We start from the raw sequence: 22,361 nt of genomic DNA, 5'->3' as shown, positions 1-22,361 counted from the left end.
AAGTAAGCAACAGTAACTCCCCTGCTCTTCCCTCAAACAGATATGTTTGGGTTTTTTTCGCAATTGACATTAAATGTGTTTTACCAGTACTTGAGGGAGATATGCTAACAGTGGTTCAGGCTTAAAAGTTAAGACTCTCGTTCAGCTTTTCAGAAAGACTGTTGGAGACAGTGTATGTCTAATCAGCAGCAGTGTAAGTAGGTGTTATCAATCTAGGCTGCTGTATTTTCTCTGGGGGTCAGATTGAGTGTGGCCTTTCTGCAGAGGTACAAGGGGCTTGTATAAAGCTTGAATGATTGCAGTCAGTGCTCTCTGTAGGATGCACAGACTTCAGTGCCTTTTCTCTCCAAGGGCTGCCTACCTGTGCAGGCCACAGGATGGCAATTGAGGAGGCATGTTAAGGAAAGCAAGCTGTTGCTCAATGGAGTATAAGTCAGGAGAGAAGCTGTCTTGTGCTATCTTGTACTCCCTACAAGGAAGGGAAACTGCAGCTCTTTGCTCTGTCCTTTACCTTCCTTGAGTCCTGCTTTTGTCTTTAATATTCTTAACTGTATGTTTTTTATTATTTTTTTACCATTGACTGTCAAGCTTTTCAGCTCTAAGTCAGGCTTCCAAAAGACCTGAGAATGACTTAAGAGATACTAGCACGTTTGAATCCCTTTTACGAGCTCTGTGTATTTAAATCATACTCAGAATATGTTTTCCTGCATTGTACACAGATTAAAGGAAAATATGATTTCTTTAATTTTCAAATGAAAGGTCAAATGCATGCCTTGTTGAGTAAGCATAAGAAAAAGGCCAAATATCACTAGATTCAGATGAGAAATCTGGTAGCAGCTTTGTTGATTCTAACAAGGTTGTGATATGAAAACAAAATATATACAAATCAGGCTGGGGTTTTTTTGGTTGGGTTTTACGGTTAATTTTAACAATATTGTGTATCTTTGATTTAGAGAATTTCCTTATTTGGGAAGCAAGTAGAGGAATGTTTTCAGAATAATATTATGAGTACCAAGGCCTAGACAGGCAGAGCACTTTTTTAGTTCAACACTCGTCGTTTTGTAGTGCTGCTGATATAGAGAGAAAAAATTGTCTTTTGCGGCTGCAGTTTCTTCACTCTGGTAGTGTTTGAGACCAGGAAATTCTCAGCTGAAGATGAAGAAGGACAATATGGAGCAATTCCTTTTTTATTTTTCTTCCTTTTCTCCTCTTGGCTACTGTCTTGTCCTGCTTTTCTTGTTGGGCAGGAATGGTGTGACAGAAACAGTGGCGAGTTGGTTCAAAAGGATCGGTAGAGGTCATGTACTGAAATCACATTTCCTTTTTTTAAAAAGAGCGTAGAATTTTCTTGTGTTGATAGTTCAGCTGCAAAGGTTTTCCAGCTTTTTCCAAAGTTAAGCTGAATAAACTGGGGGAAGTTAATTAAATATGCTTGGTGTTAATGTAAACATGGTTGACTGGCCCTGGAATTCACTTGGGTGCTCACAGGCAGTTTTGGCAGGGACTAGTATTTCTTCCTTGAGATGGAATTGAGGTCAGTGTTGCCAGTGATAGGGGTGGGAAAAGGAAGAAAGGAAGCATGTAATGAACCTGAGACACCACATTCGGAGACTTTAGTGAAGCAACACTCTGGTGTTGATTTCTCATTTGTAGATATTGGGGATACTGTTAAGATCTTCTCTGATTTTGCCCTGAGTATCATTGTTCTGGTGATGACTATGTTTGCCTCATTCCTTCAGAACTTAATTTTGTAATTGCTCTTTCCTTGTGTTCTTCCAGGATATCAAACTGACTTAGGTCCATGAAGACTATGCTGGTGTCAAGCTCCCTCTGACTTGCCTCCAGCTCCTCCTCAGGAGCAAAGGTACAGTTAATAGGGGTAAGTTAAAATCCACTCACAGAACCCCCTGAAGGAAATGAAGACTTTAATTAGTGACCTTTTCTGTGCGTGGCACTCTCCAGTACATTTCTTCCTTCCAAGCTGCTTGGTCCATGACAGCAGGCTATCAGTGACAGAGAAAGGGAAATCCAAAAAGTGGAGCCACTTTGAAACTGTAGTGAAAAGTTAATGAATAGAGCACTTACAGGGCAAATACCAATGCAGGCTGTGTGTGTCAGGAAAGCACTTTGAAAATGAAAAGTGCCCCCCAGTTGGTTTGTTCTCCTTTTAACTGATCTCTTTGAAAATCTACTTGGAATCACAGTTAAACTACTGTGATAAAATATGTTTTTGGTAGATAAAGTTGAAATAATACACATCTAGCAATTGGTAGTGTTGCTGGAAATAGTAAGCACATGTAGTAACAAACACAAATTCCCATTTCTTGTTTCATCCTAAGGGCGAAGTACCCTTGGTGCAAAGCCCAGGGGACCTATATAGTCATTAACAGATGGAGGGGGACATTAATCTTCTACTCACAAATCTGCCCCAGCACATAAAGCAGGGAGCGTCTGTTGTGAGGAGTGCTAGAGGTTGTACTGAGCATGATAGTATAGTTTTTAATCACAGTGCCAGCCACTCTTTCTATACATTGCTATGTTTTCTTGGTACTCTGTGTCTCTGGATTTCACTTTTTCTATCTATGCACAAGAGAGAGTGGCAGTGTTTCTGCTTTTTGAGGTGCTGGCAGAATTTTCTTCCAACACTCTTAAAATCTCTCTTTTGCTGTAAGCACTAGAGTATGTTAGGATATACTTCAAGTACGTTTCTGTGTGTAGGGAGAAATGTATCCTTTTTCTGTGTCATTCAGTCTTTCTCATTTGGCAGTCAGCTAGGAGACAGGCATGGTTAATGAGGTATCTCAGCATCGTGTTTTTATGGGAGCACAGTTAAGGTTAGGAGTATGTCCAGTCTCCAACCTGCCTAGTGAGCATTCTGTATTTGGAAACAAATGCCAGCTGGCAGTGGTTAAGGAGTGCATGCTTATTCTGCTCATGATAGCCAAAACATGCTCCCTGCTGTGTGCTTTTGGCAGCTTTGCACTGGCAATATGTCTCAAATGCCAGTTGCATGTCCTCCTTTCCTCCTCCTAAGTGTGTCCCATAAGGCATGATTTAGCCTAAATAAAAATGTGCCTCTGTTAGATGTGGTAATGTATGGAAAGAAAGAGACCACTTATTTTTGAAAATTGAAGCCTTTCTGAAACACCTGTAGTACATTATTTCTACAGTGGAAATAAAAAGATGATTAATGTGTTCTCCTATACTTGGTGGCAAATTGGCCTTAAATTTCTGAAGATCTGATGATTTTTGTGCCACCAGTTCTTAGGCACACTACGCTGAAATTTTGTGTAATTTATTCACAATGAGAGTGCTGGTTGGAATTTCACACCTAAAGTGACTGCATATTAAGTTTATTTGGAGTTCTAACTCTACTTATCTGGTCATTGTATTCATTATATTGGTGGTCAAATTAACTGCATTAATTTGTGGTCTGAACATAAGCATCTCCTCTTTGTTTTTATTTGTTGAATTGTTTTAAGTCAATGGACATCTAAAGTGGTATATTTTATTGAAAAGATACCTTACATGTAGGCAGAGTCAGTTTTACGATCAAGTGTTGCAAATCATAGGATAGTTTGGGTTGGAAGGGACCTTTAAAAGTCCTCTACTAAAGCTTATTTGAATTATTTGAAGCAGTTCTTGAATTGTGGTACATTGAATACAAATTCTTAAGAGTCTGAAGGTAAATAAATTCAGTCTACATTTCTTTGTCATTTTTTCTTCAGTCACAGTATAACAAAATGTAAAAAAAACCCAGTTTTACAAAAAGAGGCAAAACACTGAAGATTTTCAATGCAATACTCAACCAACTGTATTTAGAGTTCAGTCAGCTGTGTTTAGGGTAGGGTAAGCAAGCTGTGCTTAGAACTTGGCTTTAGAAATACCTATGTATTTAAGCTTTTTTTCAAGGGGATCTCTCACCTTCTTTGTAGCAGATCTCAGTATTTGGGAAGATGATAATTCTTGAACAGTGAAATTCTAAATCAATGAAATTGTGTAGAAATCTCTTAAGATATGGGAATTTAAAAGTCAGATTATATTTTCCAACCTGTGTCCCTTAGGAAAAAGGGGTCACCTTGACAAAATTGTGAGCTTTGCAAAGCTAGGATCACACAACCACTGAAGAGGGAAGGAACAGTAGCCTTTGCAAAGTGCTAGGTTTTAGTTACCATGCTTCCACTTATCTGTTGAAGTCTGATTTAATGCTCCTGTTGCCCACTCTATGGTCACAGCTAGAACAATCTGCATCTCCCAGGCAGGAGGTGAAAAAAGAGGGCCTTACTGTGACCCTTTCCTCAAACCCATAGTTTACCTCAGCAGCCTGATACCACTGTAATGTAACTTTCTCCCTCTCTTTGGCAAGAACTCAATTCAGTTTTTTCAACAGCTGATCTAAAATAGTGCACTTTCCTTGTAAGTACTTGGTTCCATCCATCATCCAGCTGTATCTTGGATGTCCAAGGGCATGGGCATCTTTGTCTAGGTATTTGAATGCTTTCGTTGTTGTCTGTGCTATAGTGGAATTGAGAGTCAAATCTTGCTGTGATCTGTGTTGATGAAGCACCACTGCACATTGGTTAACTGTATTCATGCTCTAAAAAAACCCTTGGGTATGACGTGCAAAAAAGGTATTTTAGAAAGTAGGTTGCAAAATCAAACCCTCAGAAGTTGTGAAATGTCAGATTTATGGTATTTCCTTCTGTGCCTGTAATTGATGCAGGAATATAGATCTTGCAGCTTTAATTTCACCACATCCTAATTGGATAACTCTTATGTTAAAAAAATGTGTGGCATGGTTGTGGTACTTTGTAAATAGCACAGTACCATTTATGTAGGAGGAAAAACAGTATTCACAGAAGAATGATTATAGAATTTGGTGCTAAGTTATTATGTACATGTAGAAGATAAACAGAATTGGTTCAACAGAATTTAAATTTCATGTCAGCTAAATATATTTGCATTATGTAAACTTGATGTGTAACATAACTGTTTTCACTGAAGTTTCTCCATTTATGCTGGTGTTGAATTCTGCCTCTAGTCAAAAAGAACTTTTAGAAAAAGTTCTGCCAACACAGTTTTTTGTCTTGGAACAGCTTTGAGGCTTGCCAGCAGTGTTATTTCTTTTGAGTTGCAGGAGCAGCTCTAGTTACATGCCAAAATATGGTCTTATTTTTAAACTGAAAAATAAATGAAACCTATGTAGAAATGGAAACTTTGTTGAATGCCAAATTCTGACCATGCTACTCCCATTGGAACCACTAGGACCAATTTTTGCAGTCTGCACTGTCTTTATAGCATTAAAAGTTATTTCACAATGTGGGAAGTACTGGAAGAAATGAGTGTAAGAAAAGCAGGAAATCTGCCAAGGTCCATGTCTTTTTTTAAAAAGTTGTTATAACCTACTTGCTGAGATATGTTTTATGTTGATATCAAATTTAACCAGCTTTCAGTTATGGCCAGCCAGCCTCCATTTCAATAGTGTTATTCTGTAGAGAAGAGGCAGATCAAAAATTTTCGATACCAAAATATTTTAAAAATAATCATCATTTCATGATTTTGGTCTGTTTTCCTAATATAGTTAGACTTAAGAGCTTGGAGGCTCTATCTGTCAGGCTTCTTTCCATCCCATTTTTCTTAATTTTTAATGTGTTTGTCCAATGTCCAAAGCAGATTTTTAAGGTTAGTTCCAGTAAGACAGGGGTTAAAACAGATGGAGGGGGTTGGGAAGGGGAAATACAGTGTTCAAGAAGTGATTGGTTTGCTCCAAGACTATCTTCCTCAGATACTAACCCTGGTAAAAAAGGCCCAGGTGTTTTGCCTCCAGCAGTGTGAAAGCACGCAAATCCATTGAGGGCTTTGAGAAGAGGCTCTAGTGATTTTGGACAGTTGCTGACTTTCAGCTTGTGTGAAAAGGATAGAACGGGTCTGTTATCTCACCATTCCACAATAAAAGGGAAGCAAAAAATTGTGTTATTAATCCAGATGATTTCCTGAATGTGTTGCATCTGGAATCTGAACTTGGTCTTGTGCTGAAGTCTTCAGAGCAGTTGAAGAGGTAGGTATAATCAAGCTGACCTCTGCAAGTATGACGAATGCTAAAGGAGAAAGCGGTTGCCATTCTGGCATTTTGAGGGCAAATTCAGCCAGGTAGTACAGATTAGCAAAAAGTCTACTGAGACCTGAAATGTTCACTAGTTTTGACAGCTGAGCAGTTGTTCTGGCTGTGCCACCAGGCAGCTGTGGGCCTACTGTCTGTGGCTGAAAGATAGCATATTGCCTAGCACAGCTCTGTGCTCTTGACAGTAATGTGTTTGTAGATCAGTGCAGCTGGGCAGTGTACTGGCACTCAGGGTTGTTACTGCCGCTTCTCAAGGATGAGTTGTGAAGAGCCTTATTAGCAGTGTACCTGCTTGGCAATTGCATACTCTTTCGGGGTGAAGTTAGTCATTCATAGGATTACAATAGAGGCTGGTGTGATCATCTGCCCTTCCAAACCTGCTCTTTTTTGGTACTGAACTTTTGATCTTGCAGAGCAAAAGCTCGTATTTGAGGCACTGAATTCACCTTGGGTGATGCATAGTCCTTGCTTAGACCGGAAAACAATGAATTTATGTTCTGAGCAGATATAGCCCCTTTACTCAGATGGCAAGTTTTAAACATGGCCTTTCTGCTTTGTACATTTACACTGCTTTTGTGATGGACTTGTAGTACTGCTTCTACTTGCAGTAGCGTAATATGTTACTTTTATCTCAATTCATAAGGTGGATCTTCATTTTGTACCTAAAGGGAATTAAATAATAGTCTTCTGTAGGCTTTCTGGCAGGGCATGGTCAGCCCTAGGGATCTTTGACTGTAGTAATCTCATTGACAGAAGATGTAACTTGCCATAAATTGGATTTCCTCTTTCTGAACCTTGAAATGACCTATGAGCTTTAGAAATAAATGAAGATTCAGGGTGTCAAAAGGCAGTTAGAGACTAAGCTCCAACTGACTGAATTTGGTGCATAACTCATATTTTTATCTTTAGAAAGCTTAATTTTTACTTGGTGTATATGGTGTTGGAGGAGGCAGCAAAGGAGCTACTTTCTACTGCTTGGTTCTGTAATTATAAATACAGTGACTTTGGTATGAGAAACATCAGACAATAAGTCTTGGTGATGGTTAAGTTAATTCACTTTCAGAAGTTCAATAATTCATCTAAGAAGTGTCAGCAGCTGGGTCTTGTTAATGGTAAGCCTTTCATTTCTTTTAAATCAATTGTGAATAATAGGATCCTTCAGAGAAAAATGATGAAGTAAGCATTGATTTCCAAATTGGGTGTCTGATATTGGAGCATTAATAAAATCTAGAGCAAGCAGGCAACTAGGACCTCATACACTCTGATCACCTAAGCAGTAATCAGAGAAAATCAATATTTTTTTTGTATGGTGCTAGATCTGTTAACATTTCATTTGTCATCATTCATCATTGTGTCTATAATTTCATTTTTATAATTGCCTGAATTTTGAGGGGCTTAATAGTATGCTTTGAATCAAGCATTTACTGTCAAGCTATTGTGAAACAGATGTGGCATTGCCATGTTGCCTATTCTTTGCTGTCTGTCTGTCTTACTATTTCTGGACTTTTAATAGCAATGGTCAAAGTAAACTCTTAGATATTTCAAATGAAGTTAAATTTTCTTAGAGGAGTTCCATGTAGACTTCCTGGAGTCCTCTGTTATTCTCTCTCTCCAAGCTTTGAGGTGCTGTGTTGCTTCTCTATAGTCATGTTCAATCTCACAGAGGTGTTAGGAACATCTCCAGTAAGATGGTGAAACTCTGTCAAAGAAGAATGGTTGTAGACAACATCTTCAGAACAGTGAGACTGCTGGCATGGTTTCCTCTGCAACATCTTCCTTGGGCTGTTGTTCATCAGCTACAGCTTCTGGCTCTGTGTGGTTTGTTCCAGCCTATCTTGTGTTGTTGAAGAGGCCTGTGACTGTCTGGATGTGTCAGAGGAGGAGACCAGTGCTGACGTGGCTGGATTCTGGCCTTTGATGGCTTTAATACAGAGAACAACATTTTGGTGACAGGAGCATCAGTGAGTGATCTGAGAGGGAGTAGTTGGTGGTAGTACATCCCACCAAGCCACCTGTCGATGGGATACCTGCATACCTTGTACTTCTAGCCTCAGAGTCAGTTGGGTTTTGTGATGTAGTGTGGAGGTTACAGACTTGTGAGTGTGGGGTTTATTTATTGGTTTTAATTGCATTTGGAGGCTGGGTTCAGTGGATGTTTAGAGCAGCTAAGTGCTGGCTTTTTCTATCCATATTGTGCTTACCAGCGATCCCATTTTCTTTAAAGCTGTATTGAGTTGGTATGGAAACCCACATACAGGCAAATCTCCTTGCTGTTGAAGTCAATGGGAGTTGAGGCTAAAACTGGACCAGGATTTGGCCCATAAAGCATAGCAAGAAAATTTAACACTTATAATAAAACTCTTAAGGCAAATAAAATGTTCTAGCAGGTGTTCATAAATGTGCTTTATGCTCATAGACTCTGTTAAATGTTAATACTAAGGTCCTGCAGAAGCTGCGCATAAGGACTGAGTGAAGGAAGCAAATGTCTGTTAAATGTGCTGTGCAATATTGTAGCAAAGGTGGGTGGCAGTGCAATGCCATGCTACCTATTAGACTGAAATATGAAAGCTATTAGAGTTTCTGCTGAATTTTCATTTTGTGAGGGAGTAGTTTTCGAGAGAGAACATACCGTATAAAAAAAGCCATGTGTTGTGCAAAACTAGAAGTATCTTTGTCAGTGTATGCAGTTTTCTTGGATGCATGCAGAGCTTATTAAGGACAACTGCTAACATACTGTATTAGCAATAAATTTAAAATAAGACAATACTTGTGAGAAAAATAATGGCTGAGAAGCAGTTTTATTTTTTTTTTGATATTTCATTTTCATTGAATTATAATTTTTTCATGCCTTAGATGAACCCACAGGCAGAAGTCCTAACATGACTTAAAACATGTTTTGAGAATTATGGGTCTTGACAGGATTTTATATTTAGATCTCTGTCTTAGGTTAACTCTTAATATTTTTTTTTATTTATTCCATCACTTCACCATCAAAGCACAATGAGGTCCATTTTAGATTTCCAGGAGCTTTCTGGCCTTCCTCCTTTATGGCTTCTAAGAGAAGCATCTGTTGACTTTTTCAGCAGATTTTGCATCATGCCTTGAAAGCTGGTAGCTTGTACTGTCTTGGTTTCTTCTAGCAGTGAATTTCATTAGGATTCAGGTCAAACCCACAGGACACAAAAAAAAAAAATCTGAGTGTACTGGAGTCAGTTTCTAAAATGACACCATGAATGCGACAGTCATTGTTAGAATGTGTTTTGTTGGTGTTTGAGTAATTGACTTAGTTATCATCTCATCAATGCTCAGTCATTGTGTTGCAGGATAAAAGCAACCACATATTACAAAGATAGTCTCTTTCACCATTAACAGCAAGATGGCTGAGTGAGGGGAGGTCTTTCACACGACATTTAGATATACCAAGTAGCAAGCGTGTCCACGGTAATGTCAGGCTCTTCCAGTGTTGCCTTGGTCCTGTCCTCATGTTTGTTCCTGGCAGTGGCAGTGCTAACGTTTTTTTGGTGTCTTTTTGTTTGGTTTTTTTTTTTTCCTTATGTCGGCCAGGTTATTTTGACACTGATCTCTTCTCTGTGGTGACCAGTGACCGGACCTGTGGGAATGTCCTGAGGTTGTGTCAGGGGAGGTTTAGGTTGGATATTAGAAGAAGGTTTTTCACCCAGTGGGTGGTTGGACACTGGAACAGGCTCCCCCGGTCACAGCACCAGCCTGACAGAGTTCAAGTAGGGTTTGGACAGTACTCTCGGGCACATGGTGTGATTTTTGGGGTGTCCTGTGCTGGGCTGGGAGTTGGACTCGATGATCCTTGTGGGTCCTTTCCAGCTCAAAATATTCTGTAATGTTGTGAAAAACTTGCTTTGTTCTACCTTGTTGTGAAAAGGAGTGAAGCATGCGCTTAGATGAGGGAATTCTCATCACTTGCTTTCGTAACAAAATCACAGGGACCACTTAGTTTTCTCCTCTGTAATACTGCACTAGTGTGCTTATGGATTTTAAAAGCAAGGCTGATGATCATCATCAGCCAGCAGATTGGGAGCTCCTACATATAGTAGAGTATCTTCTTTTGATCCTTCTAGGGCAAGGAGACCTAGTAGAGAAACAGGGTGAGGAAAGACTAGAAACTGTTTTTAACCAAGTGGAAAATATGTCAATACTTCTCTTGTAAGTAGTGGCACTTCTAGAATAGTGATATTCATGCAGAACTTTTAATCCCTGCAGTACATTGCAAATGCATTGTCTGAGAATTAAATGTTAATTGAGGCCATTATTTGATGAGTGGACTATTTATATAGTAAAGTTATTTGAAGTAATGGGCCATGAATGCATTTTGTTTATTAACTTTCCCAGTGCTCGTTCTTCAATATCTTATCACAGAGCAGGCATTTTAAAATGGAAGGCTCTCCAATGACAAAGATCTGCAGCACAAAAAGTGTGTTACTTTTAAGTAGTGTGTTTTGTTGATTTCAAGAACAAAACAGCATATGGTTGAAGCCTTTGGAAGATTGAGATTTCAGGTAAATTTCTAACCGTGGAAAAAAGAAAAATGTAGAAGAAAAAGGTATTTTTTTTTGTCTTTGAAGACTTGCATGATTCAAGTACTTTAATGGTCTTCTCCATTTTGAAGATGAGAAACTAGGGAAAGGAAAATTATTTACTTTGTCTGGGATTATGAAGGAAGTCTGGCAGACAAGGAAATTAAATTGAGATCCCCTAAATGTCAGGCCAGCTCCATAAATGCTAAAATATCCTTCCTTTCTTGTCTAAAATGTCTGTCAGAAATGTACAGTAAAGTTTAGGTTTTGTAGGATTTCCATAGGACAACTGCTTTGTGGCCTCCAGGGTGTGAATATCCACAAAAAAAAAAAAAAAAAAAAATTATTCTTTGAAGCTGAGAGTATTTTATCTATTATTAAATCTGAAAAAAAGATAGTACAAAACCAACATACTTTTAATAGTATTTTGGGTTTCCTTCTGTAATTGTTTAATGGAATTAATATGAATATTTTAGCTGTAAAGTTGGACAGCTGCGGCAGGATGTGATTTAACTGGGACACTGACTCTTCTTTCAATACATTCTGGCAAACTTTACAATATGCAATGTTGTAAAAGTCCACTTATCTATCCTGTAGCTTTCATACACTTCCTTAATTTACAGTTTGTTTTTTTTTTTTTTTTTTCTTTAAAGGCCAAGTTGAAATTGCTCCTCAGTTCTTGGCTATGATAAAATTCAGTGCAAGGCAAAAACCTTCAAGAAGTTTCCCTCTCATGAAAGATGCTGGGACTTGTGCATGAGCAGTGTGTAGCTGTACTACCCATTTGTTCATCACATCTTGTCATGGTTTCCAGTATGTGCTAAACCACCGCTTTTGCAGCTCGGTCTTTTGCTCGTTGGATCCAAACTCTGGTTTAGATACTTTTTGTCCAAGTAAGGAAAACATGGAATCATAGAATGGTTTGGATTAGAAGGGACCTGAAAGATCATTTGGTCCCAACTCCCCTGCCATGGGCAGGGATGCCTTCCCCTAGATCATGCTGCTCAAAGCCCCATCCAACCTGGTCTTGAACAATGCCAAGGATGGGGCATCCACAGCATCTCTGGGCAACCTGTTCCAGTGCCTCACCACCCTCACAGTAAAGAATTTCTTCCTCTAATCTAAATCTGCTTTCTTTAAAGTCATCACCCTTTGTCCTGTCACCACATATTCCTGTAAAAAGTCCCTCTCCATCTCTCTTGTAGGCCACCTTTATGTACTGGAAGGTACTCTAAGGTCTCTGTGGAGCCTCGTCTTCTCCAGGCTGAAGAACCTCACTGGTCTCAGCCTGTCATTACAGGAGAGGTGCTCCAGTCCTCTTATCCTCCTCCTTCTGTTGGGGGCCCTGGAGCTGCCCACAGTACTCCAGGTGGGGTCAGAGTAGAAGGGGAGAATCAGTTGCCTGCCAATCTGTGCTCTCATTTTCTAGTAGAAACTGTTTGGATTTTGCTTCTGGTCTGCTATGTGCTTGTGAACTTCTGTAACCATTTAGCATCTTTTGATGCATTGCAGTACATTTAGGCTCTGAACTTTTGAGTATTGTCAAATAAATACAGCAGAAAGCTGGCTGTTCATAAGTGGGGAAGTATTGTATTTATATAATAACTGTATGCTAATAATAGAGAGAGAACGACAGTTTAATGAGTTTTCAATGCCATTGGGTTGACCTGATGATCTGCAGTGCTCTCAGCAGCAGAGACATGATGTTGGGTGTGTTGCTTTGTGCCATGCTGGAGGCAGCAGCTGGGAGAGCCAGCATCCCAGCCAGCTCCTGGGGACGTTGGATGCGGCATGTGCCACTGGGACTCTGCCAAGTCTTAAATTCTGTCTCAATAGCTGTGATGGGTTTGTGAATTCCAGTCAGTGACAAAATAGAGTACTGTCTCTCTTCTTATACGGTGCTGCTTTCTGCCCCATGGTGATCATGTGGTGTCCAGAGTTGTGTAGCTGGGAAGGCTTGCAGGGCTTTTGCAGGCCACCAGGTTCAGTTTGGAGACAGCTGGCTATAGCAAGCAAAGAACTGTGATAAATGATAACTTGAGTAAACCACATATGTGAGGTCTTGAATGAAGTCAAGATTGAAGTAATTTATTCTTGATGATTTGAACAAAAAGGCAGCTCTTACCATTTTAAAAGAATACCTTATAAACTCATCTTCTAAAGATAAAAACTATCAAGCAGAAAACCATGATGTTACGCCAGATACCAATTACTGTGGTTTCTTAATGTGCTTGTGGTTTTTTTTTTGTTTCACATTTATTAAATATTTAGAAGTTCAACTGTAGATATTTTTAATCAAAATCAGAATTTTCTCACAAAATGGGTGATTACATCATTTGCACATTTATATTGTAAGACGTTTTAACGATATAAGCATTTTTTCATTTAGACAGCAACCATAATAAATTGAAATAAAATTCAGCCTTGATTGATGTTCTATGTGTCATGTACAGGGCAAGTCCCATCTATAAAATGTGGTTTGCCAAGGCAGCAATATTAGTAGCATTTGAATGTTTTTCTTATTAAGGAGAAAAATGGTCAGCAACATCAATACCGTCTGCTCCAAAGACCATGGTAAATGGAAACTGCCTGCAGCACATTTGAATTCCTCACTGTATTTGGGATGAAGGTACGATGCAGGCAGTGAGAATTTTTTTTTTTTTCCTTGAAAATTAGGATAGACTATTACAGTTCGTACGATGAAAGAGAGAGGCTGATTACAACATAATGGAGTGTACCATATTCATCTCTTTGAAATATGACCTCACTCGGCCTTTTCCATTTTACAATCGATTCTCTCATTCCCTTAATGAACCTGTGCGTTCATGAGTCTTCCTTGGAAGTATGCACATGAAGTATTACAGTAGCAGAGAGTAATTGTCTGACAAGCAACTGCAAGTAAAGTGTCTCTCTTGTAGTCTTGTTCAATAACATTATGGACCGTTAATGCATCGGAGCAGGTTCCATATTGTTTGGTTAAAAATTATGCAGCCATATTTTTCTTAGTTGTTCATAGTGTTTCTAAAATGGTAGCTTCAGAAAACTGGTTCAGCATCATCTGGCTCTGTTTCCTTGTAGAACAGTACATATGTGTAAGAGATGAGCTATCAGTAAGGTACTTCTGTGAAGTCAGCTCGCTGGTACCAGGTACTGAAATTGGGTGAACTATAATAGTGTTAAAGGAAGAGAGGAAGGGCTTTTTGAGAAGAAAAATGGGTAAAGTTATGTAGAGAATTACTGGAGGCACCATCAAGATGTAATTTTTAAAGGATTAAACACCTAGTATATGACATTTCTATTTGGTGGCTTCTTTTGACTGTCAATGTGATTACATGTAATAAGAAAATACTGTTAATTATATGTTTTGTTTGTGTGTCTTTTCATGTATTTTTGGATGTACTTTTAGTATAAACATAGATTATTTATATAACTAATAATGTATATAACCATGACTGACATGGAAACACTTTATAGATGGTTGAAGCATGTATGTGTGTATGTGTAGTTTTATTATCAACTCATAGCTGCTAACTGGCTGTCGACAGTTCCAAGTTGCTACAAAATATGAAGCCATCCACTGGGTGACTCTCACAAATGCCAAATACCCTAGGTGGTACCCAGGATGAGATGGCAAGCATAGAGCCTGCTGTGATCACCACTGGGAAATCAGGAGAGCAGGGATTGTGGGACAGACTCCTGCATACCCCAGTCTCACTCTGTACCCAGAGAAAATTTGCAGACCCCTGAAAGCCTTTGTAATGACAATTTCATTGAAATTCTAAGCATTTGATGTATCGCCACCAGCACTGATCTGGTAAAAGCGATGATGAAATAAAGATTGAGCTCAGAGAGAAGCAACAGTCCTGTCTGTTATGTCAAAAAAGATAATTCATCATGTCAGAAAGTACCATTTCCTTTTGATTAGACCGAAGTCATTGTCCTAAGGTGTGAAAATTGCCTTGACCAACAGACCTGTTCTGGTTGTGAACTGTTGCTCTGGACCAGAGACAAGAAATAAGTAAAACTAACCTTAATTTTATAAAACATAAGATACAGGAAACCCTTAGGTTTTGGATCACACTAGGCTTGTTAAAAATTTGTGTATTACATATGCAAAAGTGTTTTTTCCTTCCAAAGTAACAAAACCTCTCCTTTTCATATCATCTTTTGCTTTTGGTGAAACTGATGTTCCTGAGCTGTATGATCCAAATTTTTTTGCAAACACTTCAGTGGTTGCTTTTTCACTTGTCTCTTTTCCTTAAAGCTGATATATAGGACTATGGACCTAGTTAGTTTTTAGATACTTTGAATTAGTGTAGCTGACTCCCTGCAGGTAAAATCGGCTTTTTCCTTTTTTTATCGGAAAACTTGGAACACTATATCCTTTTGTTGTTGTTGTTTCTTTCATTAAAGGAGCCTGCAGTTAGGTGTCAGGATGTTTCATTGTGATAGGAAGTTCACCTGTAATATTAGGCTTTTGCTGAAAATTGGAGGTGGTGGGAGTGTTTTGTTTTATAAGTGTAAGAAAGAAAACCTATACTAACAAGTTGCCATTTTTGTTATCTGGGAAACTGTTGAAAATTTGATCAATATAATTAATCCAATTTATTGCCAATTCTTTATTCTGTAGTTGGTATTGCTTGCACAGGAGTGAGACTTCCACCAAGCCAAGAGCTTGGTCTTACAGGACGTGGTTTTACCTGGCGGAGTCCCAAGAAGTGTGCAGCAGAGCCTGTGCGGGGACATTGACCATCGCCTGCTTCAGGACATAAACTCTGCTTATGGTATTTTTGTAATGTTTCAGCATCTTCATTATCTCATCATTCATGTAGCAAACGTGCCCTTCTGTTTCCAGCATCTTGATGTATGAATTGACTGAAGCCCCATTCAGAAAGCATATGTTCAGTGGGGAAGCTTAATGTGTGTGGCTGGTAATGAGATCCAAGTCTCAGCTCATGTCCATGGGACTGAATGTATTTAGTTGAGGCTTTCCATGAGTAGGAATGGGTTCATGCTGAAATGCCTTTGAGTGATAAAGAATGAAATGATCTGTTCAACACCACATTGTACACTCTTCAGAGAACTTGGGGATGAGTTTTTAACCTCTGTTACTGCTGAAGGAAAGGGAACTCTTTGCTTGTCTCCATCTGATCAGAACCATGTTACAGTAGGTCCTCAGAAAACAGACTGTAAAGAATCAGTATCTCTGTCCTGAACAATTTCAATCCTGTGATACAACAGCTTCCTGGGAGGGCAGCTGTGTGAGTGATTTGTTATTTAGTGTTATTAAGAAGGCTTAGGGAGACTTTCAGTTAAGGTCCATCTTTCAGAAGATTCACGTGTGCTTAGATAATTCACATTTTGTATTTAGCAGCTAGCAGGAAAAAGGAACCATTATTTTTCTGCAGAAATTCTGATAACGATGTTCAAGAATCAAATGCACAAAGACTTCCTTATTCTCTCCAGACAATTAAAAATACAGTTCTTTTGGTCTCTGTATACTTTTGAGATTAAATTAAAAGGCTGTATTTCTTCTGTTATTTGTTTTCTGATTTTTATTAGTTTGTAAGGGTCATGCATCTTAAGATTTTTACTTTGCAGTCACAGGGCTGAGAAACTTAATATTTAAGGATGTGAGTGTTAAGTTGGAGCAGTACAATAGAAAGTGTAGACTGAAATTGGCAGAGAGTTGGCATTTCACCAAATGAAGTCTGAAGGACCAATCTATTGTTGCAAAGTGACAGTTCAAGGAAGAAAGGAAGCCACATGTTTGCAGCCAATCTGACTTTTACATCCAGTTTTTACTATATTGATCCACTCTAGAAATGAAATAATGTACCATTCTTTTTCTAAAATATTCAATTCAGAATTGCTTCTCTTAAGCATTTTATGATTGCATGGTCTGCATTTTAAGTTACTGGATGGCTTTGCTTCCCGGTTTCAGTAATGTTTGTGGGTTGTTACTTACACTTGTGATGCTTTAAAGCTTTTGCTGATAGTAAGTACTAGAAAGGTGAACTATATTGCCTCCTTGGATGTATTTAGATGCTGGGCTTGTAGCTGTACTTACAGCTTAAAGCTACTTTTGATTCAGAAGGCTGTAAGATAGAAATGAACGTCTGATACTGTGCTTTTAGAAGGCAAAGATTCCTATAGGAGTATTTCTGAATCACTGATTCTGATGATTTTAGATGGAACACAGTACCTAAAATAACCAAGGACAAACGGTGAAAACATGGAAGAAATTCCCTTCTCAAAAAGAGACAAAGAAAAGCAGTGAGAGTGGAGTTTAAATGTAGCACTTGCTGCTGTAAAATTGTGTCTGACCCAATGGAGCGATATCTGACTGTAGGCTGACTACACTTAGCATACCAGAGAACCTGCTGAAATCCTGGAAGTGCTTTCTTTATACATCTTAGGTGCATTTGTGAGCTGACATTTAAATGGATATGGGTTTGTGTGGGATGCATGTGAGCTCTAAGAAGCATTGCTGTTTGCAGGCTTTTGAGGTTAGAAGAGTGCCTTTTGGGACAAATGGCTTTTCAACAAAAGGAGTGAACTTCATTTGTATGTAGTATTTCAAGCTATCTTGTTGCCCCGCTTTTGGATTGCCCAAATAAAGACTGAGAAGAAAGAAAATATATCAGTTGTTGGTGGAAGCAGCATCCAGGCTGGGTGAAATATTGTAAGAATTTGATGTTTCATATCAAAGCATAACCTCTCCTTTCCTTGGTTGTGTTGCTGCCTATTGAAAGGGTTTGTTGGATCACAGGATATCTGTGGCCCTTTTCTCAGTTCAGAGCAGGATTCTCCTGAGAAGAATGGCAAAGAAAGGTACATAACATGAAAGACTATAATAGATTGTTATGAGCATTTCTACAAGTAGGTCTAATGGAGTAGGTACAGGCACAGCTAAAGCTAACCCAGACTATTATTTTGTGTTAGAAGACACTAAAGGGTATAATTTTTTTCTTCCCTCTAGACTTTGAAAAAGTTCTTACCCAAAATTGCTCTCCTGTAAGAAACATTTCAGAATATGGAGTAGAGAAGCATGAGACAGACTTACTGGAACTGTTCCTTCTGCAGGAGTTGTGGCACAGTGCAGCTCAGAAGTTTTATCTAGGGTGTGTGCCGTGCTCACAGCCACATGGACATTTAGAACTTGGACATCATAGAAGGCTAATGGGAAGATGTAGGAGTATGGGTAGTAGGGTACTAATGCTACTTTTGTGTAGCAATTCAGAAGATGAATAAAGGGATGGTATAATTTGTGGGTGATAGAAAATGAATTGGAGAAAGGTTGAGAAACACTAAGGGGTATCTAGCCAATCTTAGGGAACAGTCACTGTGGTGGCAGATGAAATTTTACAGCTAACAAATGCCAGTAAAATCTTCTGAATACATAATTTGACCTAATTGCATGTTACTGAATACTAAATTAACTACATTTACTGCAGTTGAAAAGCTGGCAAGTTAGGCTTTTGTCTGTCTCTAGAAAAAAACAAACAAACAAAAGGGAGGTGAAATTAACAAAAACTTTATAAAACAATGACAGTATTTCCTAGGTAGTAGCTACTGCTTGTTTATATCATCTTACTTTTTAACAGGAATTATTTATTTTGTTCTGCATCACTCTTAAGAAAATACAGTAAAAATAGAGAAGAATTGCAGGATGGGCAGAAGTGCTTTGTGGCATTGGAAGGAATTCCTTGTGTCAAGTTACTGAAAGAAATAAAACCAGCATAGTTAAGTTAGAGGATGAGCAGTCAGTGGGGGGGGGTGTGTGTAAATAAATCATGCACTTGAACTTACAGCAAGAACAAAGAACTACATTGAAAGGCAGTAAATGGAGAAAACTGATTTAAACAGGGTGGGCGTTTTTTTATACAATGCATAATTAACTTTGGAAACTTGTGGCGAGCTAGATATGTTGGTCTAAATGCATAAATTCAAAAAGAAAAACTAACATTTACATGGCTAATTAGAATAGATGGAGTAACAGAAGTTAGGGTGGATATCCCACCGCAGTGTTTTAAGGCATAGTTATATAGAAAAAAAGCTCAAATGTACTATGGGCAAGTTATTCTGTACTTGTGCCTTCTAGTATACCCTTTTCTGTGGTACTGCAGGAACTGTTAGGGCCAAAGGTTATATTAGGTAGACCACAGCTCTCCTGAGCATGACTTTCCATTTTGGTTGTTTCTGGTTGTTTTTTCCTTTCTTTCTTTCTTTCTTTCTTTTTTAGAATTCTCAGTTTTTATGCAACTGCAGTGCAGAGAAAGTATGTAACTTTCCTGTGAATACTGGAGTCTCAAGCTTCTAGTAATTCAAAAGGGAAGAAATGGCAAAAAAAAAAAGGATTATTTTTTTGAAGTGCTTATTCACAGAAGAAGACTTATTTCTGAATAACGAAAGTCTCTCAAATATCTAGTGATACATTATTTATGTAATTGAGAGTGTATTCATGGAAGTGCCCTCAAGAAAAACAGATTTTGAGTCATACCAAATAGTATGTTCAACTGAGGATTCACTACACAGTTTTCAAAAGTGTGTTCCAGGTTGGAGTGTGTACTTTTATGTATTAACTGACTGTGGATTATTTTTTTCCTTCACATGAAAACTGACAGTGATTTAAATGAGCCTTAAATCCTGGATTGTGGTGTATCTTATGTATGCTTCTGAAACAAAGTAAATACGTGGAACTTATTCAAGTCCACTAGCTGTTATGAATATATATGCTTCTCCCAGGACAATGAGCACAAGCAGCTACTGCCCCTTCATAAATATCTTATTCTTCCTATATGTAATGGGACTCCAAAGACATTCCTGTTCTTGTGGCCAGGGTTGCATTTGCAGAGAAACTGCATATATTGTGTAGTGTATAGTTATAGTTTATGACATTTTCTTTTGTTAGGATTTCTTCTGGGTAATCAGCATTTCAGCCACAACTCACTCTGTTTGGAAAATGCAATTCTAGTGCAGAAGCATGTGATTTTTTTTTTTCTTTTTTTCATGAGGGAAAAGCACTGGAGTCACAAACACATGATTATACTAAAACTGGTTTAGAAATCTGTGCAGGATGGAAGTGGAGGTGTATGGCCTCCCTGAGCATAATGTTCCCCATAATTCCTTCACAGATTTTTATCACTGTAGCATGATTGTAGCTTTTTTAGTGTTGGAGCATCTCACATTTATACAAGGTGAAACTATTGCTGCACAGCCAGCCCTACTTAAACACATCTACCATTTTCATCTTGAAAATCAGTACAAATTAGCTGATACTGAATTCCTCTGCTTATTCAGTGCAAGGACTGGGTTTTCAGCTCATGTATGAAATCAGTCTGACTCCAGTTGCAAACTTCTGTTTCCTTTGCATTTGTTCATGAATAAATAGAGAATGTGCCTTAGTGGAGAGAAGGTTTGGCTGGACCCAGACCCTGGGGCTGATCAGCTCTAGCAGCTTCAGGATTTTCCGTCCTTCAGATACGATGTCTGCCTTTGACTTCAAACATACCAGGTGTTTTTCCTTTCAGAATGTGGCCATAGGTGGAGCGCTGTGAAAACTGAAGGATGCTATTGCAAGAGGTGATGCTGTAAATTCTCCTGTGTGCATGTGTAACTTCTTTTAGCTTAAAGGGAAGTTATGTGCTCACAATGAGGATGAAATAGAGTCCTTTGTTAATATCAAAGAGCCAATCAAGAAAAATTTTTTTTTTATATAGAAAGCCTCCTGCTGCTTCCTGAAAAACTTCCTTTTGTAAAGCACAATGATAAATAATGTTACTTCTTCGGTCATTGTATTTCAGGGGATACTGTTTTGTACCGCTGCATTCAGTGAGACCCGTGAAAGTCAGCTGTGTTTGATTAGATGGGCCAGTAACTCTGGGAAAGATGATGTGCCAGGCTGGTTCTTTACAGGCTCAAGCGTTGGATGCTTTAGCTGGCTAGTTCTCCAGTGTATGTTACTCTGACCTGCCCCGCCAGCTGCCAGACTGGAAGAGTAGTGAGGGTTGGGCTTCAGAGGGATTGCAAATATAGCAGGGCATGAAGGGGTACTTGTCACATCTTCCTGATAAGTGCTGTATATTCTTATCTCATCTTCAGACTGTGTGTAAGGATCATAATTACTTTTGCTTACTGTGTGTTTATGGAAAGTGCTGTGGCAGATCTGTAAGATTCTGTTTTGTCTCTGAATTGCAATGGGATTTTATTTTTTTTCTACAAAACTGTTAAAAAAATCTCCAGGTATTTAATACTCTTTGAAAATACTTATTTTTCTGAACAGACAGAAATTAATTTTAATTAACTGGTTTTTATTTGCATATAGTTTTTTAAAGAAAGTCAAATTGCTGAGAATTTCCCCTTTGACAAATTAAATTCTTCTCAAAGATAAAATTACCGAGGGGATGGGGGAAAGCACTTTTCCCCTCTTTTTTGAGGAAATTATAGTAAGAGACGCAACTACTTACACGCCATTACTTACTTGTTTGGTGAAGGAATTGGGTATCTTATGCCAGAAGCAGGAATTGCCTGATAAACTGGAAAGAAATTAAACTGCCGTCCTGTTCCAGAGCATTTACACAGGAAACTAATTTTAAGCTCATGCATTCCTCATTGGTTTTAACAGAACTAATCAAGGGCTTAGCTAAGACTGTTTAAGTGCTCTACTGGTTCTGGCCATATTAGTGATTTTTTGTGATAGAGTACTCCAATGTTAAAAAGTCAGCCTCCTTAATGCAACTTCTCTGAATAGAGCACAATGGAAGCATGAAGAAGGGGAGGAAAGTGCCCACCTGAACACAAAGTGATAGTTGTGTGAGGTTTTTTTTTTGGGGGGGAAGCCCATGAGTATTTTTGTTGCATATTATTTTACTGACATTACATTTGGAGATGTGCTTCCACTCATTGGAAACTTTGTGATGCATAAAATGTACATAAAATTTTCTTTCTTTCTCATTATTAATAACTTACTGCACTGAAAATGGAAGACCTTACAAAAAGTAATTTGATTTTGGCCACAAAACCATTTGGTTATTTTCAGGCACATTTTCAATTGGCTTTAGTTTGTTGTCCAGATAGATACCTGAAGTTATCAAGGTAAGTTTTGTAGGCCTTTGTAATGCTGTAGGAGTGAGGTACATGTCTGGAAATGAGGGCCCAAAATTATTATCAGTTACAAAGAATGCCCCAAATTTCCTGACAATGTAAACATTAATGTTTGTCATTGAAAAATGTTGGTTTTTTTTTCTTTTGTTGCTGTTGCTAATATTAAAACTGCACTTCTATTACACTGACTGGTAGTTTTGAACTATCCCACTACAGTTACCTGTAGTATTCCTTTGTAACTATTGATGGAAACTTATTTTTGTGATATTTAGTGAGGGTTTTTTAAGTAAAATTTTAGGATTTCTTTGGGGTGGTTTGTGCTTCTCTAAATGGAAAGAACTTGTGTAACAATTTATGTGATGGGAGGAGTTACCTTGTGCATTTTGAAATAAGTAGTAACACAACTGATGAAATATTAGTCATGCTGGCTGGGCCATGCCAAAATGACTTGGAAGTTGCATGTTGAATATATGAATGCTCTTTAACTGGAAAATAACAATCAATACAAACAATTAAAAGGATGCTAAGATGGGAAGGAGGAAGCAAACTCAACTGAACAAGCTCCTTTAGCTTTTAGTGCTATA

The 22,361-nt window shown here is 38.4% G+C and overlaps 1 protein-coding gene across 7 annotated transcripts in view; it reads left to right on the top strand.

Moving 5' to 3' along the window:
* Positions 1–1,776: 1,776 nt before the first annotated feature.
* RARB (retinoic acid receptor beta) overlaps positions 1,777–22,361 on the top strand; it is a 317,576-nt gene continuing 296,991 nt past the window's right edge. For 5 of the 7 annotated variants that reach the window (XM_042043058.1, XM_042043057.1, XM_042043056.1 and 2 more), the window contains exon 1: positions 1,777–1,879. The gene's annotated coding sequence lies outside the window, so the exon portion shown is untranslated. The remainder of the gene's footprint in view (positions 1,880–22,361) is intronic. The other 2 variants (XM_042043055.1, XM_042043054.1) reach the window with 1 other exon arrangement.

This window comes from Corvus kubaryi, unplaced genomic scaffold (assembly GCF_017639235.1).
Source record: "Corvus kubaryi isolate FWS band 111438036 unplaced genomic scaffold, C.kubaryi_AGA036_p1.0 37398, whole genome shotgun sequence".
Lineage (NCBI taxonomy): Eukaryota > Metazoa > Chordata > Aves > Passeriformes > Corvidae > Corvus > Corvus kubaryi.
The sequence above is the reverse complement of the archived record's forward strand: the minus strand, read 5'-3'. Positions and strand labels throughout refer to the sequence as shown.